The following is a 5,372-nucleotide window of genomic DNA, read 5'->3' on the forward strand; positions in this document are numbered from 1 at the left end:
GTTTAATGACGCATGCACCGCTTTCGCCTTAATAAAGTGTTGATTGTTCTACAGTGCTTCGTAATGCCCATTCCTGTCGGGGAACACTTGCGCATGCGCAGTACGCCTATTCAGGATACAGTGCTATATGATGAGTGGTCTTTTAGAGGCGTCATACGCCTCAAGTGCTGCCAGGTTGTTTTGCCACAAAGCTACGTGACGCAGTGCAAACAAATTGTGTTCGAGAACCGTAAGGCTTTCAAAAATGAAACAGAATTACCTCGGGTCCTTGCAGAGTCCAGTTGGAGCAGGAGCTTCAAAGTAACGTTCGTTCGCAGCCATCAACCAGTCAAACAAGGGCAGAGACAGTTATTTCGTACGCCAGCCACATGCCCGGGACTAAGCTTTCAACGTCTCAGCTCGACATGAATCAATGCTGCCAACTAAAATCTGAAAATACATAGCTTGCACGTGAAGTTACTACAGCCCTTTCTGGAGTACTGCTTTCAGCTTCTCTAGTGCTACTCGAGGTAAGAGCGGGAGATAATTAAGTTTACAGCCTTGCACTGTGCAAGCAGTGCTCCAACAGGGTCGCTATAGTGACGTCAGTGCAAGCTATGCGTATGCCGTACGAATGTTAGAAAAGCCATTTCCTGACGCTCGTTCACACCAACACCTCACGACACTCTTCATGTTCTTCGCTTAGTTGGCATTAGTCTTGTAACATGATAATGTGAATGGTGTGCTATGTTTCGCGTCTATTTCTTGCTGATAACAGTAGTAACGAGTTTTAGCGGACCGTTTTTCACAGTTCGCTCCACTCCGATTGCCAGCGCATGCGTGACGCGCTTGGCCACGAACGGCGGAATTAGTTTCGGTTGTGCTGAGCCGGCCGACGATACCGGAGCGGACAGTCCAAAACGGTCAGCTAAAACTCTCTATCCTGTCAGCCATAGATTTTCACGGAAGCATGGTGTACCAAGTACCACACGTATCATTTGTAACTTAAATTTCTTTCGTGGAACAAGTTTGGCAGCGATCAGGCATAAACATTGCCACGTATTACGTAGGTGTTTTTCACCTACTGTTTTGCAAGGCAACCACGAACCATGTTTCGGATTATTTAATGCGAACTCCGAGACATCCTATTCCAAAACGTAGTATGCATGTGGACGCTCAGTGTTTATTTGGTCTTTTGCAAAAACGGCCATACGGAAGATGCATATCTGAGTAGTCTGAAGTATGTTATAGTTCGATATTTATTGCCCTTTTTGTATTGTTTTTATTACAGATGGCGCCTTCTTATGCTACCTACGTTAAATGTAACTGAAAAACAAGTTCATGATGCTATCAAAGCTGCGTTGGAAATGCTATAGACAACTTCAACTATACACCACTGTCACTGCATGAGTTTGATTTGGCGCTCTTTACCTTAGTTGGCCTTGCGCCATTAAAAAACCAACCATAATCATCATCAACTGCAACTACTTCAGGTATTAGTGTATGCTACTGACGCTGCAGATATGACTGTGAGAATGGCCACTTGCAAGCTGCTTTCTTGAGAGCTCGGCCAAGAAAATTCCCGATTTCTGCTTCGGGACGCTTGTGAAAGACAATTAGAGTGCTAGTATTACGCATTGACGAATCGCATATACATCACTACTTTGATTACTCTCTTGCTAACAAAATTCAGCATATAGCATTTTCTTAGTACAGCGTAAAGAAAAAAAAAATTCTCGGTGCACTTAAGTATTCCTACGTGCTCTAAAGGCAAAAATCCTGGCGTATAATTGTGACGGGTACCTTTTATATTCATTCCCAGACATCGACACAGCAGCTACGTTCTTTTACCTTCCTTAATTCATCCTAATCCACATTATTCAGTCCTAATGCAACTTAGCTTCGTAGTAATCCGCCTGAATCAATCTTTATGCACCTTAGCCCGTCTTAACCCACCTTAATTTATCTTAATTCACCTCAATCCCACCTTACTAATCATTACTATCAATCATTAATTACTTCGGCAACCATTTTTTTATCTTTTATACACGGCTGACATACTTTGGTTCCCTTCTGGCCTTTCTTAGTTCACTTGGTCCGGCATCATTATTGCCGACGCCGAGGCCAACCTTCCAATGAGACTTCCCCTACGCGTGGTTGTTAAAGAACTGAATAAACAGTAATAGACACTATTTGGTAGAAACATTTTTTTCTATTGCTTTTGAACATCGCACACCCACAAGTGCAGGAGGGGTAACAAACGAAAAGAAACCGAAGCGTCGTACATGTAACATCAGCGCTGACGTCTCTGATTGCTGTTGAAGCACGTACCGCACGTCGGGAAGAAACAGTGTTCGCACTTCACAGCACTTCAGTCTTTCACGTCACCACACACAACCACAAGAAATTTTCCCCCGGAAGTCCCGCAAGGAGCGGTGCAGACGAATCGCCGCATGAAAGATGTATACCCCGCATTCCTATCTACAGAAACTGTGACCTGTGAATGGTAACAGGGAACAAAACAAATCGTCCGTAAGATTGAAAATACCGAAAAAAAAAAACGCAAGGTAGGCCTAAGAACTTGGATGTACTATAAGGAATAACCGTTCCCGAAATTCTCGATCAGTTTCACCCTGTTCGTCTAATACTACACGTGAGTGAGGTCACCTTGCAAAGCTTTCTGGGTAGCTTACTCGCAGAGGCACCATTGACTACGTCTACAAGTTATGTCGAGCTCACACTTCCCTAGTAGTCAGAAAAATATAGTTGGCAACAGAAATGGCAAGTTAGGGCAAATAGGCTCATTATTCTTTGTAATCGTCACAACCAAAAAAGATTACTATTCAAGGAGTTGGGTAACTTTTTAAAGAAAGAACTGCAGCACGAATCTTCAGGTTACGAAAAGAGTAGGTGTCCGGAAGCGGGAGAGGGTGGGGGAGAGGGTGAGCTATTCGACGAGTATTTCCAAGTGAAAGTAAGCTTCCCCACTCCTAGGTCGCGAACAGCCTTAATAAAGCGGTGACTCCACGAAACCACACCTTGTTAAATGTGCGACGTTAATAAGTGCACTGTGCTGTTTTTTTTCCCCTGTTGCATGACTTGCACCTACAAGGTCCAAAAGATGCTTTGGCTTCGCGTGCTGTTTCGCTCGTTTTGCGCGGTCTGTGAAGAGGGCTTAACGACTACACGGTCACGGTGGTTCTCATGGCACGGACGAAAGATTATGAGGGAGGCTGTGCGTTCTGCAAGTCGCAGTGCACGCGATGCAGACGCACAGTTCATTGCACGATGCAGGTACTTTAACGGTCTCAAGGGAAGAAAGACACGGTCGATCCTACATTGAACCGCAGAAATATTCAGCGGCCAGTCTCCGGATCAACGAATACGAGTGGCCCGATCACATCATCGCCTTTGGTTGCAACAGAAACGACCAACACAACAAGTCCTGCTCAACTCACTGATGACCAGCAGAGCTATGTAGTTCCCAAAGTTCCCAGCGTGGTCTAGAAACTGGCTGGAATGTCTGAACAGTGTTGAAAGTTCCGAGGATAATGAGCCGTCACATCAGCGGCGCGTTGTCTTCCACTCCAGCCGACTGGAACACTTGCTTACACTCGGAATACGTCAAGGTATCCTCGAAGACGACAAGGAGGAACGGACCATGCTGCCGGCGTAGACCCAGTGGGGTAGCAGATGATGCTGCGGGTTTCCGGGCGTTTCCTTCGCGTGCGACTTCTCCAAGTGCCTCTTCCGACGTATGCGTGTCTTCTCCGAGTAGAGTCCTAACGTTGCACCGCCCTGTAGCGTGACACCGTAGTCCCGGAATGTGACAACAGGAAACAACATCCCAGATACGAGTAAGATTTACATAATCGAGCAACTGAGCCCTGTGCTTCAGGCATACGACAGCCTTCCAGGTGGCGCGGCGATCGCAGAACGCCCGGGAGAAGAGGAGCCACTTCAGGACGAGTGGTGATGCTGGATGATGGTGGAAGGATTGCCCTGGTGCTGCTGCAGCTTTCCCTGGTCGACTTGCACCAGCACGCTGGTCGGGTACACCATGTTGGTCGTTCTGGATGTCGCCGGTCATCAGGAGTCTGCCGCTGGACGTCGGAGGCATGTCCAGCGGGACTCATGGGCAGTCCGTGTAGGTGCTTGTTGAGGGCCGCCGACTTGGCGCGATGGGTGACGGAAGCGAGGCGGGACTGTGCGACTCGCCGCCGACCACGCCGCCGCCACCGCCGAGCATCTCGACGTTCATGCCGCCCGGAGAGCCGGGCATGGAGACTTCGTGCTTGATGACGGCGGTCGGCGCGTACGCGGGCAGCATGCCGGATCCACAAGAGAGCCCCTTGTCTGCAGAAAGCGGTGGGAAAAGTCGGAATTAAAAGGACGCGTTACATTCACAAATCAGTGGCAATTGACTCGGATTTTATACATAGCATACGTTCCATAAGGCAGGACAAATATTGTCTTGCCTAATGATGCGAAGGACAACAGGGCAGTACTCAGTGCTCTCAATCATCACAATCAGAATCAGAATAAACCTTTATTCCCATACAAAAATTTGTGGTCCCCCAGGCAAAAAGTGACCTTAAAGAAATTTTGAAGGTGCCCGAGAGCCCACACATGCAGCGTGGACAGTAGCAGTCGTTCGAAAACAGTGGGCGCCATCGTTTGCACATAGTGAGACATTTGAAGAACATGGTTACTGCTCATTTTGCGTTGCCGTCAATATAAAATCATAAACACACTGTACCATTCTCCTACAGAGGATCACTAGGCGAGACATCCTGCGCCTGGTCTTTAGTTTTTGAAGGACATAAGCCTATGGACTCTTGGTGACTGGCCACAAATAGTTTTGTGCTGCTAGGTCGACCAATTGCCGGTATTTCCTGCAAGGTTAGGTCCACCTGTTCACTAGCAGCTATCTCACTCGCTCACTCACTCACATCACGAGCCTATCTACGCCCACTGCAGGGCAAAGGCCTCTCCCATTATTCTCCAATTACCCCGGTCCACTCACTCACAGTCAATTCCGTATCATGTTTCTAGTGATGTAAACTGTCACACGGGTGCGTATACCATCCGAAACATTTCATTCTATTCTCTCTCCACACATCATTAAATCAGTCAATGTACTGGTATAGGTTGTATTTACTGGGGAGGCCCCTGCAGGCTACCATGTGGGTGTCGCGTCAGTGGTTACATCGGGCTCCGCGGGATGGCGGTTCTTGTCCGTGCTAAGCACATAATGTGTATTTGACGTTCCAAACTCTACCCCATCGAGCACTAAGTAATGCGTCGACTCAATGCGAGTACGATTGTTAGCATCTTTGTTGATACCACCGTTGAGGATCGGGTTTGAAACGGAGCAGACGACGCAACGCCGG

General features: G+C 47.6%; 1 pseudogene across 1 annotated transcript in view; it reads right to left on the bottom strand.

The window, feature by feature from the left end:
- Positions 1-2,171: 2,171 nt before the first annotated feature.
- Positions 2,172-5,372, bottom strand: part of LOC144152617 (uncharacterized) — a 107,524-nt pseudogene continuing 104,323 nt past the window's right edge. Inside the window, exon 7 of the transcript XR_013319196.1 lies at positions 2,172-4,335. The product of XR_013319196.1 is annotated as an uncharacterized LOC144152617 (transcript). The remainder of the gene's footprint in view (positions 4,336-5,372) is intronic.

The sequence above is a fragment of the Haemaphysalis longicornis genome, unplaced genomic scaffold, assembly GCF_048455015.1.
Source record: "Haemaphysalis longicornis isolate Haplotype H1 unplaced genomic scaffold, Haemaphysalis longicornis Haplotype H1 scaffold_9, whole genome shotgun sequence".
Classification (NCBI taxonomy): Eukaryota; Metazoa; Arthropoda; class Arachnida; order Ixodida; family Ixodidae; genus Haemaphysalis; species Haemaphysalis longicornis.